This window comes from Coccinella septempunctata, chromosome 2, assembly GCF_907165205.1.
Source record: "Coccinella septempunctata chromosome 2, icCocSept1.1, whole genome shotgun sequence".
Taxonomy (NCBI): domain Eukaryota; kingdom Metazoa; phylum Arthropoda; class Insecta; order Coleoptera; family Coccinellidae; genus Coccinella; species Coccinella septempunctata.
The window spans coordinates 34,031,709-34,052,705 of NC_058190.1; the positions used below are offsets into that span (position 1 = coordinate 34,031,709).

Below are 20,997 nucleotides of genomic sequence, written 5' to 3' on the forward strand. Positions count from 1 at the left end.
AGACAAACAACATTTCCTTCATAAACTTACTCCGAAAAGAGATTTTCCATAGAATACCTACGTAGGTATATTGAAAAATTCTTAGCCTACTATAGAACCAAACAGTATTTGAATGACAAAATATTTTAATTCTCAACATATTCTCCTCTTAATTAATTGGATTAATTTATTACAGCGAACCTGCAACGTCTCTAGAAGTTTCAAAAAAATGTTTCTTCTTGCTCTGCTAACCAGACTCCACAGCTTTCGTTACCTCCTCGTTGGAAGAAAATTTACGTCCTTTTAAACTTTTTTTTCATTTGAGGAAAGAGATGATAGTCAGATGGAGCCAAATCTGGTTAATAAGGAGGGTGTTCTAGTAATTCAAACCCTAAATCACGAATTTTTTGCATGGCAACATGAAATTGGTGTGCAGGGGCGTTGTCCTGCAAAAACAAAACACCTTTGGATAGCTTTCCGCGTCTTTTCTCATTCATTTTTTCCCGTAGAGTGGTTGGTAATGTCGAACAGTAATCTCCGGTTATTGTTCTACTCTTATCCAAAACATCAAACATGATTACTCTATGGCAATCACGAAAAACTGAAGCAAGAACTTTTCCAGCAGATTTTTGGACACGAAACTTCATAGGTCTTGGAGAACCAGAGTATCGCCATTCAATCGATTGTTGCTTTGCTTGTGGATAGCAGAAATGTAGTACCCAAATCTCATCCATAGTAACAATTCGGTTTAAAAAGTCTACATCGTTTTCAAATCGAGCACAGATCGAAAGCGATGCTTCTACCCTTGCACGCTTTTGGTCAACATTCAAACATTTGGGGATCCATTTTGCAGCAATTTTTCTCATGTCCAAATTGACGTGAACTATATGATAAACGCGTTCGTATGAAATATTCAGTGCTTCAGATATCCGTTTTAGTCCAATTCGACGGGGCATGAACTGCATCGATATTTTCGTGAACTGACACAGAAACTGGCCTTTCCGATCGGTCATTTGCAATGGAAAATTTACCTCTTTTGAAGCTCACAGTCCAATTTTTCAAGGTCGCATACGAAGGACATTGATCACCAAGGGTATTAAGCATATCTTCGTAAATCTGCTTATCTTTTAACCCTTTTAAATACAGGTACTTGATGATGGCTAGGTACCCCAATTTTTCGATTTTTACAATTTCGGTGGACATCTTCTTTCTTTCAATTTATTGCGTAACTCTGGTTTACTTTTTTGACCTCAAACTTCACACTGACACTTCTAATGAGTTATTGTTCGTTGCTATGGTAACGCAATATTTTTTTATGCATGGAACTCGTCTAGGCTAACTAGATATTAATGCATCCTCGTATACAATACCATGAAGAAGCATGCTGGGCTTTTCCTTTGAAAAACCTTGCGAAGGGAAACGGCCATATTAGAGTACCTTGTGTGACTCATGAGTCATGTGTTTAATGACATAATAATAGGTTATGTCTATGGTTTTTCTTCATATAGACCTAAATCGATCAATTCGATATTAGATCTATGTTCTCTATCAACATTTGTTTTCATTGTTTAAGTTGTAAAGAAAAACATATTTCAAAATGGTTAGTTGTTCATCTTGTGGCTTTACTAAACACAAAACCAAGCGGGCGTTGGTAGAACACTTCACTTGTAAGTGTTTCACATGCTCAATAATTTATACAGGGGGACAGGTGACGTAAGGGACAACGGCTGATTGGAGATAGAGGACCTCAATGACCTGAATGAGAATTTGGATTTCAAATGTCCCATAAGGGTATTCGTTTAAGAGATATAGGGTGATTTATGAAAAAATGCTGAATCTATAAACTCCCATGTCTTCGTTAATATGCTAAAATTTTGGCTGATATTTCACAAACTTGTTGCTATAGGCATTCATCGTCAGCACAAAAAAAGGTAAAAAAAATGGCAGGCCCGTATTCAAAAATTTCAATTTACTTGTCAGGTGAGAAATATCACACGGTATATGAGATAAAATAAATTCAAATAGAAATTTGAGAAGAGCGGAAAAAACTGATGAAAGATCTGTTTTTTGTTTGAATGGCACAAATTTCCCATTGTATTTATGATATGTTGAATTCAGAATCTTACAATATTTTTTTTATATTCACATCATGAGAAATAATATTCCTGATATATGTTTGAGAGATCCACAGATGTGTAGTGTAGCAGATTTAGCTATAGATATTCTGCAGGTAATTTTGTTTTTTCAGGGGTGGCACAGCTCATTATGAAAACTTAAAATGGCTATATCTTTTTATCAGGGCTGAATCGGAAAAAAATTTATAGGAGAAAAGTGATTCTTTAGACCTCAAGAATCTACTGTTAAAATATTTGTACGCGTCAAAGACCCACCCTGTATATTTAATTCACCCCTGAGAACGTAGTGAGGACACCCTGTAATTCTCCAACTGTAACTGGACTTTGGCAATCATTTCTCGGCGATATTTTCCCCATCAATAACCGAGCGACTTGAAAATAACTTTTACTCTCAACCCATCGACCAAAAGGTTAAAAACAAATTGATCCGCGACCTACACCCCTACCCCCACCCCTCCGCGCACACAAGCGCGAGCGAAACATTGAAAACAATTTTAATCACGTACCAGACAAGGGGATTTTGACACGGATCCAGCATCCAGCGGTAATGAAAATTACACGATAGTATTCCGATATTGCAGGGGTAGGGCGGGAAGAAGGGGCGAGGGAGAGCGGTCCCCCAACCCCACGGCCGCGCGGCGTTCCCGGTCCCATAAATAACGCTGTCTAAATGTTATTTTTGGAAAGCTAACGACATTCCTGGAGCGGAGTCGTTATCAGACACCCCGGCTCTGCAATATCAGGAGCTGTCAACGCGGGATTCCTTCTTCTGGAATGCGGATATTGCCTGGCCCCGCTCTCTCTCTCCCGGGCCGGGCTCCATCCCCAACGATTCTACTTCTCCTTGCCTTGCATTCGGTTACTGGAACAGGGTGGAATCTGGAAAGAATAAATATTCGTCGTGATTAATCCACGCAAAATGAATTGCTTGGGTTCCTTCCCAGTTGGATAGGCATGTAGGAGTGAGCTGCTCACTCTAGCTGTTTAGTGATCGGAAACGTTGGGGTATTTTCGGGAATTTCTGGATATCGAACGATGGACTTATGTACGACGGCGTATAAGGGTAAGAGTTTTTGAAAAAAAAAAACTAGTCACAAGTTAGGTACGAGGATATATGTATTGAAAAATTCTTAGCCTACTATAGAACCAAACAAAATTTCAATGTCAAACTATTTTATTACTCAACAAATTCTCCTCTTAATTGGATATATTTATTACAGCCAAACTGCAACGTCCCTAGACCTTTCAAAAAAACTTGCTCTGCTTACCAGACCTCCACAGCTTCTATTACCTCCTCGTTGGACGAAAATTTACGACTTTTTAAACTTTTTTTGAGTTGAGGAAATAGATTATAGTCGGATGGAGCCAAATCTGGTAAATAAGGGGGGGTGTTCTAGTAATTTAAACCCTAAATCACGAGCCTATTATAGAATGTCAATGACAAAATATTTTTTTACTCAACATATTCTTCTCTTTATGGGATACATTTATTACATCGAACCTGCAACATCTCCAGACCTTTCAAAAAAAATGTTTCTTCTTGCTCTGCAAAACAAACCTTCACAGCTTTCATTACCTCCTCGTTGGAAGAAAATCTACGTCCTTTAAACTTTTTTTTCAGTTGAGGAAAGAGATGATATAGTCAGATGGCGCCAAATCTGGTTAAGAGGGGTGTTCCAGTATTTCAAACCCTAAATCACAAATTTTTTGCATGGTAACATGAGATTTGTGTGCAGGGGCGTTGTCCTACAAAAACAGAACAATTTTGGATAGCTTTCCGCTTTTTTTCTCTTTAATTTTTTCCCGTAGAGTGGTCAGTAATGTCGAATAGTAATCTCCGGTCATTGTTCTACCTTTATCCAAAAAATCAATCATGATTACTCCATGGCAATCCCAAAAAAATGAAGCAAGAACTTTTCCAGCAGATTTTTTGATACGAAACTTCTTAGGTCTTGGGGAACCAGAATGTCGCCATTCCATCGATTGTTGCTTTGTTTCTAGATCGTAGAAATGTACCCAAGTCTCTCATCTATAGTAACAATTCGGTTTAGGAAGTCTACATCGTTTTCAAATCGAGCACAGATCGAACGCGATGCTCCTACCCTTGCACGCTTTTGGTCAACATTCAAACATTTGGGGATCCATTTTGCAGCAATTTTTCTCATGTCCACATTGACGTGAACTATATGATGAACGCGTTCTTATGAAATATTCAGTGCTTCAGATATCCGTTTTAGCCCAATTCGACGGTCTGATAAAATCATGTCATGAACTGCAGCGATATTTTCGGGGACTGACACAGAAACTGCACTTCCCGATCGGTCATCATCTCCAATGAAAATTTACCTCTTTTGAAGCTTGCAGTCCAATTTTTCTCAGTCGTATCCGAAGGACATTGATCACCAAGGGTATTGAGCATATCTTCATAAATCTGCTTATTTGTTAATCCTTTTAAATACAGGTATGATGGCTCGGTACTCCAATTTTTCGATTTTCACAATTTCCGTGGACATCTTATTTCTTTTAATTCATTGCGTAACTCTGGTTTAGTTTTTTGACCTCAAACTTCACACTGACACTTCCAATGAGTTATTAATCGTTGATTTGATAACGCAATATTTTTTTATGCATGGAGCTGGTCTAGTAAAAGCTAAAAACTGGCGAACAAAACAAATCCTGTCTTCCCCATTTTCCATCTTTTTGAGATAACTCAAGATCTATTGGACCTACAGACTTCGTTTTATGCTTATATGAAAGATAAATAAATACTCTTCAACTTTTATCGTCATGCCTCTTCTCGTGGTGTCAGCATTAGTGCCAACATTCTAGCCCAAAAATGACGAAAATTTCGAAATTTTTGGAAGAAAAAACAATATATGAAGTTAAATATCCCGGGATATACCTACTAGACCTAAAATGATGCAATTGGCCAATTGGCGATTTTTCATGAAAAAACTAAGTGTTCGCAAGTTATGAGCAGAAAACTGAAACAAGTTCGAAAATTTCTTAGGTTTTTGGCTGCCAGAAAATTTCCCAGGTGATTTCAAAGTTGCCAAATTGGTATAATACTACTAAAACATGTCCTAACAACATACCAAAAATTCAGCTTCCTGCAAATTTTTAGGACCTACTTCTACCACTTTTTTGTCCACGGCGCCCGGCCTACAAGGATTTATTTTATTTTCTATTCCTGACTTATAAGTCCGGATCTCGAGATCCCGAGATATAAGTCGGAATTATAATAATCTATAACTTTCGAATTCAACTTGGTTGTGTCGTGTTCGTGGTACAATAATATAGCTCTTATGAGACAGACTTGAATATAACGATTCTTTTGGGAAATTGAAGAAATATAACTGATGAAACCGTATAATGAGTTAATTTAATTAATGATTTAATCCGAGAGAACTTTGTTCAAATATGTTCTGATATGGTCCAGATTTGTTCAAAATTCAATGTTATTATATTTTCATTATCTGCTTATAGAAAAACACAAATTCTTGTATTAGTTTCGAATTCTTTCAGTTAGGAGAACCAAATCTTGGAAGAGGTTTTTGAATAGTGTGTGTATAAAGGTATGCATCAAAATTTATATAAGTATGCATCAAAATTTATATAAGTAAGCATCAAAATTTTCGAGTAGCTAAGGTTTTGGTTTTTTGACGATTGAGAGATAAATTAATTGTGTTAAAAATCCATTATTCATATATGTATAATGCAAGAATTTGAAAGATATAGAGATGATAACAGATGATATAAGAGTTAAATCGAAAAATTAAGAGAAGAAAGAAATGTCAACTCTTCATCCTTGCATAACGAATTGTTAATTTTGTGAGACTTATATTACTTACATATCTTTATGAGAAAAAATTCACAAGGATTCCTTTATGATATTTTGAAGTAACTCTTCCAAAAATCCTTCAGGTACCCCTCTGATATCATACCCCTATTTTCCACCCACCCGAAACGTAACATCACCTACTCGACTCTACAATATAATTGGCCACAATAAATCACTGTAAGAATTCCTACAATCCGAACTTGTCGACAGACCCCAAAAAATTTTCGTCACATCTGAGCAGCAAGGGAATGGTTATATTTTTTAATTTTTTAGCGTTTGCTGACATATGGAAATGAGCTTTAGTGTATTTGTTGCAAAATTCTCGAAGGCATAGAAGTGTTACAAGAGCATGGATAGCCTAGAAGTGAACTAAATATAATTGCAGTTGGAATGTTCAAGTTTATGACATATCTTTATTTATAGGGTGTTCCATCTGAGGCATCTTATCCCATAGTGATTTGAAAGATTTCCCGAAATACGTCGAATGATTTTGTTTGGGGGACATCTTTTGAAGCTTGAACGAGCAACCCTCTAATAGGGGGCCACTCAAACCACTCAAAATTGAATAGTTGACTGATACTTCATTTGAAAGGTCTTGGAAGCCTGTTTACAACGGTGTACATATGAAAAACGTAAGTTTGATAACGTTTTTTTATATGTAATATGTAGTGCAATTCAAATAATAACAACGTTTTGGCACAAAAGTTGAAGTTATTTTAAATGATATTCTTTTAAACTTTACCTATTTCTATTGTCTATCGATACGCCACTGCTAACGTGCCCATTTCTGTCAATTGAATTTTACTTTTCCAGTTCCACGTCAGCACCCGTCCAATCGGCTATTAACTGAATTCCAATTTCTTTTTATACCTACTCTTGATTATCACAAAGCGGTAGTCTTAATTTACCATTGACTTTTCAGTAAACAGAACGTCTTGTAAGCCATTTGTCCCCAATTCTGACTTAGAATATTCACTAACGAGCGATAGAGAAAAACGAGTTTTAGTAAAAATATAAAATGATTACTGAAACAAAAGCGACTTCTATAGTTGGGGAGCCGACGATGCTTAATCGGGATTTACTCGAGCGTCGTGGAGACCTAGTGGATTTTGAAGATTAGATGGTAGAAAGAAAAAAAGGTTCTTTGATGTATGCACTTTCAGCAGTGAGGAAAGCGTCTGCAAGGTCTCAAAGATGTAAAAAAAATCGTCAGGTGTACATACTCGAGCGTGTCAGATTAAGATACAATATGCCCTATGTGTCTTTGATAATGACAGTTTGCGCGGTGGGGCTGGCCGTACGGAAGAGCTGAAAATGTTAAAAAAAAAATTGTTTCCAGCTTGTCAGATTTTTGGAGGATATGTTAAATGGACCCAAAGGAAGCTACTTTCCAAGGGACTGACAATTTGGACGTGACGCAAGATCACAGCGGTCCTTTGAAAATGTAAAAAAAAAACGTTACTTGTACATACTCGAGCGTGTGAGATTTTCATACAGATGGTTAATCTCGGTGTTGAAGACGTGTTGACACTAATCAGGGGGGGTTTTTTTAATCTTACACAATATTTCCCTGCCTGTACCTCTAATCGTTTTTGTATTCATAATGAAAGTTGTAGATAATAAAATTCTACACAACTTTTGTCTGAAGCCATTTTACATACATACTTTTAACCGTTTTCGAGTTATAGAGCGATAAGGGCGAGCTCCTTAGCCACACATGAGAAAGGGCAAGGTCAATTTAGAATCCCAGTCTGATCTACATTCATCCAATTGTCAAAATGACAAGGTATTTCTATGATGACAATTTCGAAATTAGTATTTGACTGAACCTTAGAATGTACTATTTTCTACAAGTGTGCGCGTTCAACCTTTTTCCCGCACGCATTTGAAGTTGCAAAGAGTCACTTTCCCAAAAAGTGCGGGAAAAACACCTGCTATTTCTTTCCCGCACGCAACTCTGCTTCGCATCGTTCGGGTAACGGCAGTTACCCGAACAAGTATCACTTTCCGCACTTGATAGGAAAATAACTATTTTCCAACGAGTGAATTTTCGCTTCAGCATGTATCGCATTAATCGCCATATATCTCAAGAACGTTTTAACATAGGAAAAATTGCTCAGGACAAAATTTGTAGAAAATGTTATGCTCTACAACTTTTATAATGAATGCGAAAAAGAATTGAAGCCCAGGGGAGGAGATAATTCAAAAAAACTGATTCTTGTGACCTTAATGGCCAATTTTTATTGTTTCGGCTTGCCAAAACTGACAGATTATATCTTTTCCGTTTTTTTTGAATCATTAGCTTCAATATAAGAAAAAACGCCATCGCGCTCGAGAATGTACACGTGAAGTTTTTTTTTGCAACTCTGGCGCCCTCCCACACATTTTCGACACGCTTAAATTGTAAGATTAAGAGAATATATACTTTTCAACATGTAATTAACCACATATATCTTAATTTGACACGCTCGAGTGTGTACAATGATCGTTTTTTTGTACTATTCTGACAGGCTGTCCAAGACAATTCCCCCTATGTACAGGTCTAATTTTTGGTAGAGGTACTCTACAGGGTCCAAGGTATGTCCCCTTATGTTAATCTGACACGCTCCAGTAAATCCCGAATTTCCTTCTTCGGCTTCCCAACTACTACTAATGCGAGAGGAAATGATAAATCTGAATCTGAAACCGCAGCTGCGAAAGCGGCATTAAAATGAAAAAGCAGCAGTATTCACCAAATCAAGATCAAGGTAGGTTATAGTGAGAGAAGAAAATTCTGTTATTCTTTCGAAATTCAGGAGGATCTTGCCGTTGGTACTTACCAACGGCAAGATGTAAACATCAAAAAAGGGTATGCCTGAAAGTAAATATTGCAAATCTGGATTCCAATTGGAGTTTCAACAAAATTATCACATTCATTATTTTACATTTTCATTCTTCTAGCAAAAAATCTTTCTCACAAATAAATACGTTTTGACGTATTCATGGTTAAACAAGATATTTCAAGATTACTTGTTTTCTTGACAAGAAATCATAGTAGGTATTGACATGAAATTTCTTGTCTTGAAATTCTGAAATTACTTCTTGTCTTGATCTTGGCTTTATTTTCGACATAATTTTCAAGAACTTGGCGACCATCGGATACGTGTTATAAAAAATTCCTTGGCATCATAGATATCTCGATCCAGACTGTAGCCGCTTCGAATGAAGCAAACATGCCTCTTGTCAACAATGGTATCCTCGCACTCCACCAAAAATCGCTTCCGAAAAACGAATTCGTCGGACCGGATGAATTATGACGCGGATCCTCCGAAATTTGAATATTCCCATTCGATCTCGGCTGCACGACTGTTTTGGAAACGAAACTTGGAGGGCGAGCACCCGTATGCATACATTACGTCCTCTTATAAGAAGAACATCCCCGGCTGATATACTCGAGGACGTGCTGGAAGTTTGCATGTATTATCACATTTATTTGATTTATAGTGTTTTCCAGAGTCACATCTCCCAAGGGCCAGATTTTCGGAAACGAGTTTTTTTCCAGAGGTGATGGAAAATAAATTGAAATTCTTCCACCTTGTTACTTTTTTGATTTTGTGATATGTGCGCTGCCGGAATGGCTTTACGGCTGCATTAAAATTTATCTCCATATTTGTGACAGCAGCGAATAGCTGAGATTATTACAATTTTATGAGTTATGACATGTGGGGACTTCCTTCTTGCTTCTGAGTTTTTCTTAATACACTGTTGTTTCGGCTGTTATAACGCCTACTCCGCTGTATCCAAAGGCGACCAAAGGTCTCCATTCATCCGACTCGAAAGTATATTTTTTCAGTTATACATGGTCGATTGCGAAAACCATTATGATATTTATGCAAATAATAAGACATAATGTCCCATAATACCTACTCATTGAGCTTACTTGGAAATTTATAATAATATGCAAGTGATTTTTTTTATTTAATCATTTATTGATCGATTTGGGATACAAACAGTAAGAATAACAATAAAAGTAGGCCACAACAACGAGAAACCACTCCATATTTGATACAAAAATCAAAACAACTGCAGCAAACATTAAACATTGAAAAAGTAAGAGAATCTCGTCACTCAAAAATAGCAAAGGAATATCACTTATCTCAGAACCGGACTGTTTCTCCGTTCGTTGATTAGATAACTGATGCTTTTTTGCTATCTTTGAGTGACAAGATTTTTTAACTTTCTAAATGTTTAATCTTTGCTGTAGTTGTTTTGATTATTGTATCAGATGTAGAGTGGTTTTTTTTTCGTTGGCTTATGCGGATGACATTGTCCTACTGCTTAGAGGTAAGGTAATCAGAGTCATCTTCCCATCTTCGATCTGATGCAGAATGTTCTGCATATGATTGAACGATGGTGCTTAGAGAACGAACTTTTGATTAATCCTGCTAAAACGGAGATGGTTCTTTTTACTAGGAGGATGGTGCAAAGCAACATAAAGCTTCCTAGCTTGTTTGGAATTAGGCTAACTCTACCAAGCAAGTCCGATATCTCGGTGTGACACTGGACCACAAACTACTGTGGAACAAACACATTGAGACTCAATCGAGCAAGGCTAATGTAATTTTTTGGTCTACTAGTGGAGTACTTTGTAAAGGATGGGGCTTCAAACCACAGATGATGGACTGCTTGTACACCGCAGTGGTGAATCCTATCTGTACCTACGCATCTCTGGTGTGGTGGACTTACATGGGGAACAACTGTAGATGCATCATTATGACTAGATCTCAGAGGAAAGCATGCCTAACCATTAGAGGGGCTCTGAGATCCACCCCTACGGCAGCCAGGGAGTGTCTGCTGGGTTCACCTCCTTCACACCCTGTAGTTACAGAGGTGGCAAGGAAGACAACTCTTAGAGTTTAGGGACAGGGACAATGAGGTGAAATGGAAATGTTCGGTGGGCACGCGAGGGCTCTCAAAATGATGGAGGATTCCAAAGCATCCCTTTTCCATAGAGGGGATCGTACGGGCACCAGCTTCTACTTCGCCGAACCCTACAGGGTAATTGTTCCTGATGGAGATCTATGGTCTACACCAAACAGGCTTCTTGTGCCTGACAGTCCTACTTGGTTCACCGTTGGCTTCATGATGCCCACAAGGAGTGGAGTGGAAATTGTGGGACCTCGTTTCAAGCTGTCCATACCCCTAGGGAAGGATTGTTCTATAATGTAGGCTGAACTGTATTCTGTCAGGGAACCCTGGAATCCCTTTTTGGGGAAAGGGTTAACTCACACTTAGTAGAGGAATGCAGGGAGGCTCTGCAAGAGCTGGGCTCTGGTAACATTGTGAAAGCTATCTGGTGTCTGGCGCACGCGAGACTTCTGGGAAACGAGAAGGCAGACATACTTGCTTAGCGGGGAGGCCGCTCAGCTTTTGTTGGTACGGGCACTGCCCATCTGTCGTACATCTGTCAAGAACTTCTTTAATAGGTAGCTAGACAGGAAATTTTCCTCTGACTAGAGTACGAGAAGTGGTCTCAGGCATTCGAGGCTTCTCATTGAGAGACCGTCCTCTGTGCCTGAGGTCAAAAAACTCCTGGCTCTTCAGAGGAAACGGCTGAGTCTGGTGACTGGAGCAAAGACTGGCTATTTGTTCAATAAAAACTTGAACAGAATGAGACTGACCGGCTGTTCCCTGTGCCGCTGGTGCAGGAGCACTGATGAAACGGTTGAACGTAGTCTGTTCATCTGCAGCGACCTTGAAGACTCAAGGATGACACACCTAGAAACACTTGTCTCAGGGTTTGAGTCTCTCCAACCAACTACAAGCGACCTCAGTTCCCGGTGGGGCACCGCAAGTAGAAGAAGAAGATGAAGAGTGGTTTTCTATACTACTTTGGCCTGAAGAAGCAGAAGGCAACTTCTGAGAAACATCGCCACGGTTATTGTGGAAACCTAAAAAAAATATTTTTATTTCTTTCCTGATAAAGTAATTGGATTTTGAACAATTGTCACCATTTAGTAGTTGAAAAAATTCTTGTCCTTTGTTATGCGGTTCCTTGGTATAGACGTAGATGAACATCTCAATTGGAAGTGTCACTGTGAGAATCTTAAGCCGGCCACAGACTTCGTTCTTTTCCATCCGTTCGTATCGCCGCGATTCGAACCGACGATTCTGATCGCCGTCCTGTTTTGCCCACACACTTCGGTAAATCCTCTCAGTTATTTTTCAGTCGTTTTCGGATCTGTACGTCAGATTTTTCAGCAGGGGCGGCCGCGGTTACTGTGTCGGATAAAAATTGAAAAAATCCTGTACATTGCCTGTACAAATCGATTAAATCCGTAATAAATTTTTTGTTAGCTGTCTTCTGATCCATCGTGGGCATTATGCCGCCCACAGTCTTCGTTCTTTTCCATCCGTTCGAATCGCCGCGATTCGAACCGTCGTTCCAAAAACGCCAAAAACCGACGATTCGGGACGACGGTTTTTCAGCACACACATCGGTTTTTGGCACTTTTGGAACGACGGTTCGAATCGCGGCGATTCGAACGGATGGAAAAGAACGAAGTCTGTGGGCGGCATTAAGCAGAGACTGAGCTCGGTTTGCTTCCTGCTTAGAAACTCGAAAGATGTCTTAACCATGGAACAGCTCATTTCGTTGTACCATGCACAGGTTTCATCGTGGCTAAGGTGTTGTGTTGCCATCTGGGGTGCATCTTCCGGTTCCAAAGATGTGTTCATTGATCAGAAGAGGGTGATGAGATGCTTAGCAGGAATTAATCAAGGAGAGTCCGTGCAGAACATTCTTACGATCCTTAAGGATACTAACTCTACCATCTTTGTTTATTTTAGAACTGTCTACTTCAGTGTATACCTATAAAAGTTCATTCAATAGAAAAAGTGACTTTCATCAATATATTACACGTAACCATAATATTATTAGTTATCGTTATATTAATTTTATTATTCCTGCGGTCAGGTATAGGATAAGCCGACACTCATCAATGTTTTTAAGTATGAAGGTTCATAATGAATTGAGTATTGATATTAAAAGCTCAAATAACAAACTTTTATTAAACAAAAGGCTAAAAGCATTTTTGATCGATTCTTCATTAGAATAGAATCTTTTCTCTTTCTATACAATGTACTGTTGACATTATATATATTATATGGAAATGAAGTGTTATTTTATTATTATTATTATTGTTTCGATATACACATAGCCAGTTTAATTACTGTTTTGCCCCTTCAATCATCATCATGCAATGGAAGTTTTAACGACATGCAGACAAGAATTGAATTCTATAACTATCATCATCATGCACTTTATAACGAAGCTCTGTAGCAAAAAATATATCTGAACAGGATTTGCGGAATCTCTGAAATTTTGGGAGCACTCCTTGGTTATGAAGGAAGAGGGTGAACAGAATGATGAAGAACAATGCCATCAATCTCGAAACGCTATATCTCTCCAGGGACAACTGGCCTCTTCTTTCCAACGTCGGTAAGAGGAGAGGAAAGTGAAAAATAACAGCCATATGATTATGAGAGCAACATTCAATACCCCCGCAGCCAAATAGAAAAACCGTGTCCCTCTCCTTCCAGTGATTGCTTATAATAGCAATTAGCGTGAGCTCGCTTCGTTCCCGAGGGAGTCCGGGATCGGGGGCTCTCAAGGCGGCTAATTATGACTTTTGGATTCCGCATGAAACGATAAGCTGTTTTTCGTGCCCCTAAGATGCAAGAGTTGTATTTCGGGGGCCAATTACACGGTGCGTGGCAAGTATTAGCACGAGGCGGTGGAGCGTGTATAGTATGATTGACGTTGAGGTTTGCGAGGACTGGGAATTTGGAGGAAATGCTGAACAACCTAATGATATAGGAGGGTGGGTTATTTCGGGGAAATTTCGACTGAGGTACACGGTTCTATGATAAGTATTCAAGAGTATCATAGTGACATTCCATTCATGAATATGATAATTTTGGGATTCGTATGTACCCAGGACGTTAGAAGACCTCCATTTATCCCTTTTTACTTACAACTTTTTAAATACGAGGATGTATCTAGTTAGCCTAGAGCAGTTCCATGCATAAAATAAATATTGCGTTACCATAGCAACGAACAATAACTCATTAGAAGTACCAGTGTGAAGTTTGAGGTCAAAGAAGTACACCAGAGTTACGCAATGAATTGAAAGAAAGAAAATGTCCACCGAAATTGTGAAAATCGAAAAATTGGGTATCGAGCCATCATCAAGTACCTGTATTCAAAAGGGTTAAGAGGTAAGCAGATTCACGAAGATATGCTTAATACCATTGGTGATCAATGTCCTTCGTATGCGACCGTGAAAAATTGGACTGCAAGCTTCAAAAGAGGTAAATTTTCCATTGAAGATGATGACCGATCGGGAAGGCCAGTTTCTGTGTCAGTCCTCGAAAATATCGATGCAGTTCATGACATGATTTTATCAGACCGTCGAATTGGGCTAAAACGGATATCTGAAGCACTGAATATTTCATACGAAAGCATTCATCAAATAGTTCACGTCAATTTGGACATGAGAAAAATTGCTGCAAAATGGATCCCCAAATTTTTGAATGTTGACCAACAGAGTACAAGGGTGGAAGCATCGCGTTCGATCTGTGCTCGATTTGAAAACGATGTAGACTTCTTAAACCGAATTGTTACTATGGATGTGACTTGGGTACATTTCTAAGATCCAGAAACAAAGCAACAATCGATGGAATGGCAACACTCTGGTTCTCCAAGACCTAAGAAGTTTCGTGTCCAAAAATTTGCTGGCATTCGTGCGAAATTTTTGTTCAAAGGTGAAGTTCATCTTGACTTGAAACTTCCTTTAATTCCTTTCACTTATATTGATGCAAAATGATTTTTGTTCAAGAATTCTACATTCTTGTAATCATCTGTTAATTCCTTCGGGAGATACCCATTCCCAACCACTGCATCATATGCATTTCATCTTCGGGTTAATATTTTTGAAATCTACAACTGATGTAACGTATTCAAACTTTAGCCAAAGAAGATAACGAACATTAACTCTCCTTAAGCTAGTGCAAGTGCATATTATGATATTATATCTACTGATCTCTTGTATTTTCCATGTAAATAACTGGATTTGGTATGCCTTCAATCAGTTTTGTATAAACTTCAATTATGTTCGTCACATATTTTCCGAAGAGATTCGACATTGTGATAAAATACGTAATAACAGAAACTTTTACGTAGAACGGGCAACATAGCGTTGATTAAAAACCCAAAAATGTTTTGACAAGCGTCACAACCCCACATTTTCGTACTATACAGAGTGAAATGTGTCAAATTTCCATGGCCAACCGACTGCTAAAATAAAAGTGAATGGAGTATAGAACACTCCCCTTATTCACCAGATTTGGCTCCATCGGACTATCATCTTTTTCCCCAACTGAAACAAAGTTTAAAAGGTCGTAAATTTTTTTTCCAACGAGGAGGTAATAAAAGCTGTTAAGGTCTGGTTTGCAGAGGAAGAAGAAACATTTTTTTTGAAAGGTCTTGAGATGTTGCAGATTCGCTGTAATAAATTAAGAGGTGAGTAATAAAAAATTTTGACAGTGAAATTTTCTTTGGTTCTATGGTAGGCTAAGAATTTTTCAATATATCCCCGTATGTTTCTGATTGCAATCAATTATTATTATGAGATTATCAAACTAATATCTTCTCCACAGAGTGATGCGAACTGCATGTGAATATTCCTAGCACGTATCGAAGCTTTGCAGTAGGAGAACCTAAAATGACCACTAAAAAGTATCTTCTCCTCTTAATCTGTTTCGAGTGCAATTATGTATTTTCATCAAATATCGGCCACATCAATCCAAAATTCAAGGTGGTTTATAAATTACATGAATTTTTTGCCGGCCCATGATGAATATTCACGAGCCGACCATTTCTTCGAAATTTTCCAAACTAGATTGATCGGGGATATAATTCGCCATCTCTTCAGACCTCAGACTCATTCATTTCGAATTAATTCCGACCGGAAGGACTGCAAGCAGCCAAAACAAGGACACTTGCGCGTATTTCCTCAACCGACTAGCGAGGCTTTTCCTAACAATGCCCGAAACATTATCCGGTCTGTGGAGAACGTAATTATTTCCAGTGGGAGCCCGTGAGAAGTAGAAACGGAAAATGGAAACACCATCGTTCGGAATAGAGGGTTATCCATGCGTGAGAGTTGACGATGGACCTATTGTCTAACGCCGCGCAGGGGATGCGGTGTCAATCATAGAAAACACGCAGCGGGGGCCGCAGAGACAGGTTAGTTCTGACTGGGGGAGGGGAAAAGACACCCGCAAAAATTGGACGTTGTTTCCTGACAGTACCAGTCATTTTTGACAGGGGTTGAATTCTTGAAACGTAGGGCGGATGCAAATTGGTTCGGCGAATTTTTCTACGATGTTGAAAAAACATTCGGTTCGGAAATGGGTCCTTTGTTTCCAATACTCCCTTTCGAATGTATTGGTAGAAAATTCATGCAGTGGGCAGATTAGAGATTCTAAAAATATAAACTTTTTGATGATTCACATCACACTTTACTCAGTATCGCCTTTGGCTGTTTTATTTCAAAGATTATAGAGTTAGGTAACTATAATCTTTGGTTTTATTCATTTATGCAGGATTGGCATGAAGTAGGGAACCAAGTATACAGGGTGAGTCTTTGACTCGTACAAATATTTCAACAGTAGATACTTAAGGACAAGAGAAACACTTTTTTCCTTACCATTTTTTCCGAATAGACTTGGTTTAAAAGATACAGGCTATTGAATAACCATAAAAAATGTAATTGTTAGTATAGGGAAACACTGCCCCCCAGTGAGTAGTGGGATGATGTCAAGTGTGCTGACAGAATAAGCCATTAATAGTGAAGGGTATTTCCATTGACATAAAATCTCTTTTTCCACTTTCCATCTCAAAATTATATCTGGAGCAAGAAAAACACAAAAAACGAGAAAGAAAAAGTAAATCATACAGCATTCACCATTGAAGAGACAATTGTTGGGGGCTCAAAATTTCTAATGTTATATTTTCATTCTTTCGGTTTGTTGCTCTCAATATATGTTTTTTTCTGTTTAGTCATGAATTTTGTTTCTTTTATTTGAATTTTTGTTTCTCTTTATCTTGCGGGGTTGAGTGGAGTCAAATTTGCTCGACTTCGCTCCATTTGTATGTTTCAATAAAGACTTTATTATTATTATTATTAAACCGATTCGAGGACTTGATGATGACTTGAAAAGAAATAATGATTCATTACATAAGTTGTTCCCCAATTGCACTTTGAATAAATCTCCGCGTCAAAATCTTGATGAATGATCTCTTTCCTTCCTTGAAATCCCTTCAGTATGGGAATTAATAAATAATAGTCAAAATCTTGCTTTTGATAGGAAGGGTCTCTCCTCTAGGGGCAAACTTGTAACTACAAATTGAAAATGTACAAATGTTTCACCAAATACTGTCCAAATATAGAACTGAAATAGTTGTACACATATAAATTATAAGTACTTGTGTAAAACATTTACGGGGGTGATTCCTCATCGAAAAAAAGATAGGATCTTTCATATATAAAGAAATTTCATTGGAGCATCCCTTATTAAGATACAGTAACAATATTGAAATTAATCTGATGTTTTCTTCTACCAAAAAAAAACTTAGCTAGTCATTTATTTGATTCACCCCATGGTTGTAAGTGGTGGAAAACGCAACCCCTAAAATTTATTTCCAAAATAACTTTTTGTCTTATTATTTGTTTACCATTTGAAAATTTATTTCCGATAGCCTGTTTCATTCTGAAGGAAAAATGTCTCTTGGGTTTTTTGCCCAAAATAAATCAGTTCGCAGCAAACTGCAGAGAGACATCGTCATAAATGCGAACTGGATTTATTGTTAATCTGTAGTTAGTTATTAGTAATTAGTAGTTAATTTATTAATAACAAAACACACAACATGTAGAAATCATAGTAAATGTTCAATATGTCAGACATAACGCATGCATGTACCCCCTTTAAGGGGCTGTATCTTAACAAGGGATGCTCCAATGAAATTTCTTTATATGAAAGATCCTATCTTTTTTCGATGAGGAATCACCTCCGTAAATATTTTACACCTATTTAGTTACACCTGTATAACGGAAATAAAGGTTGTTATTCATTAGGAAATAAAAAAAAAAAGGGAAAGATATTTAAAAACTCATGATACTTTATTTATTGACATAAATACATCAATATTCGCGATTCCAACTACCGTTTAAAGCTCATGCTCTGAACATACTTGTTTACTTAGTTCGACGTTTAGCCACTAGGGAATTTTCAAATGTTTCTGTGCAGTATCTACTTGTTTTCGATACTCGATAGAGTTTTATCCATCAAATCGCAGAGTACATACAATTCACGCATACTCTTTTAATAATTTCAATTATAATTGTTGATTAATCATTTTACATGCCACTTCTATACAATTTATTATATAATTTTTTTTCGAAAAAAAATAGTACATTCGAAAAATTTTCTACTTAGGATATTTCAATACTGATTATGATTATTAATTTTTTAGGTATCTTATCTTATATGCAACTTTATACCGTTTTGAGTTTTTTATTGAAACAAAAGGAAAGACATGTGATGGAAAAAATGTTATCAATGATAAGATAAAATTAGTGAAAATTTAAATAAGATAGTTTTCAATACCATAATTGAAAATATTATGTAGGTTTTAATATTTAGTACTAGGGTTTAATGATACTTTGAAAAAATAGGTTATTCATTATGCATGGAATAGTCTTGTTTTCTATATTTTGTCAGAAATTGCCTATTTATATAAATATCTTTATGATACTGAGATGGAGACACAGGTGTAGGGGTAAAATAACCCATCCTTGTGATAAACATATAATACAGTTTCTAAGTTTATTAATTGGTTTTGGAATTCAGTATCTTGGGAAACTTTTTCCAACCCCAAAAATTTGATCGTTGTTGAACCACGACGATCCTCGGTCTGACTGAATTATATATCTGTAATACGCCCACGCTTACACCAAAAAGAATTCCTTTTCACCCACTGTTACCTCCGAAAGACAACAGGAAATAAATTTGCTTCTCGGTTGTCAACATAAAATTTCATTTTTCCATTCCTCTCTATGCCCTGTCACGATAGGATCTCCCCCAGCCCCCTTTTTACTAAGCAGGCGTGACACTGTGGGTTCCCGAATCTCCCGTGGCATTATATGTTGGAAATTTGTCGCCGTAAATTCATAGGGATAAGACGGGAGAGGCCAAGGGAGGCTTTGCTAGAAGGTATCCACATATCAGGACGGGATTTTGGACGGGGATGTCGTTTTTTCTTAAGGGGAAAGATTAGCCCTCGAAGGACTCGTATAAGTCGAGATTTATAATTATTAAAGGAATCACCAGAGACTTTTAATGAAGACGTCTGGTTCTTTTGACTTGTCGAAGAAAGGACAGACTTATAAATTTCCTACTTTATCGCTTCGTCTATACCCTCGAGTAAGGGTTGAATTGGGTTCATCTCTAAATAATCGAATGTTTTCCCTAGAAAAGACGAGAAGGTTGAAGTTATTGATCTCATACTGAAATTTCGATAAAATTACCCATTTATTTAGTTCCGTGGTACCTACTTCTTAGATTATTATATTAAACACCGTCCAGATTGACAAATAGCACAAAATGGCCAAGAATTAATTAATATTATGATGGCAATGAGTATAAGCCATTTTCATGAAAATATTGATAAATATACAGGATATACCTACTTGATATACTGACCATTTGAGATTAGTCCTAGAAAATAAGGATTGCCTTTGAATTAGTTATGCAATGAAAGTGTTCATTAATAGGATTACTTTAAGTTTTCGAAAACTTCTGAAGCGCATGGCAACGATAGTATCATTATTGTTGTGACTGACAGACGAAGAGTTTTGCTCCTTGACCGTTAAGTGTCGCTAGCAACTGGATCAAAAAAAGCCTGACAAACCGGAGTCAGGCAACCGGCTCGGCCGTCTATGAATTTCTCGAATTGTTAAATCAGTCCCATAAAATCAGAATGAACATAGAAAATATTTAACTGGTCAAATTTGTTTAGATATTGATAAAAATCTTTTTTGCATTCAAGAATTCCCTATATCGATTCAAAATGTGGTCGACAAAAAAATCTTCTAATCGACTCGTTTATATGTAGCGATAAATGATCTCGAACACTAACGTGCTCGCTATATCTCAATCATAAATCGCTACAATTATAAACGAGTTGATTACAAGATTCTTTGTCGACCTCATTCTGAATTAAAATAGGGTATTCTTGAATGAAAAAAGATTTTATCAATACCTGAACAAATTTGACCTGTTAAATATTTTTTATGTTTTTATTGGAATGTTGATATTCATTTTATGGGGCCGATTTAACAATTCGAGCAATTCATAGAAGGCCGAGTGTGAGTTAGGGTGCCTGACTCCGGTTTGTCAAGCGTTTTTTGATCCAGCTACTAGCGACACTTTACGGGCAAGGAACAAAACTCTGTTAGACAAAACAATAATGAAAAAATTTCCGAAAACCTAAACCGCCGCATTCATCACACCACTTGCCATCTTTAGTGACATCATTTAATGATTAAACCAGAGTGATATTGAGCAACATTGAGTGGAGTACCTTGTGTCTTCTCTATCAGCGAGGTGATAAACACGAAGCTTGTACGGAAACCCCTTTCTGCTACCAGACCAGTGAAGATTCGTCAGGTTTCTTCTTAAGCCCCTTGGGGTGTGTAATTGCATTTTCACCTCTCCAGTTGTTCAATTTCCGCAATAATAATTATCTGCAATTGGTCGCAAGAACTCTGCGATCAATTAGTACCATTAAAAGGAGTCATTATTGTGTACGTTAAACAGAGCTATTATTATGAGGCCGGTGAAAAAAAAAATATCGCCGGCAACATATCTCAAATTAAGGATAAGCTGTTTAACATATTCTCAAATGTGAGAGTATATTCACAACAAAACTGTCTTTGA

General features: G+C 37.5%; 1 long non-coding RNA gene across 1 annotated transcript in view; it reads right to left on the minus strand.

Moving 5' to 3' along the window:
- Positions 1-2,644: 2,644 nt before the first annotated feature.
- The window catches only part of LOC123308195, a 58,623-nt gene continuing 40,270 nt past the window's right edge, over positions 2,645-20,997 (minus strand). The window contains exon 3 of the long non-coding RNA XR_006537065.1: positions 2,645-2,993. This is a non-coding gene — a long non-coding RNA (uncharacterized LOC123308195). The remainder of the gene's footprint in view (positions 2,994-20,997) is intronic.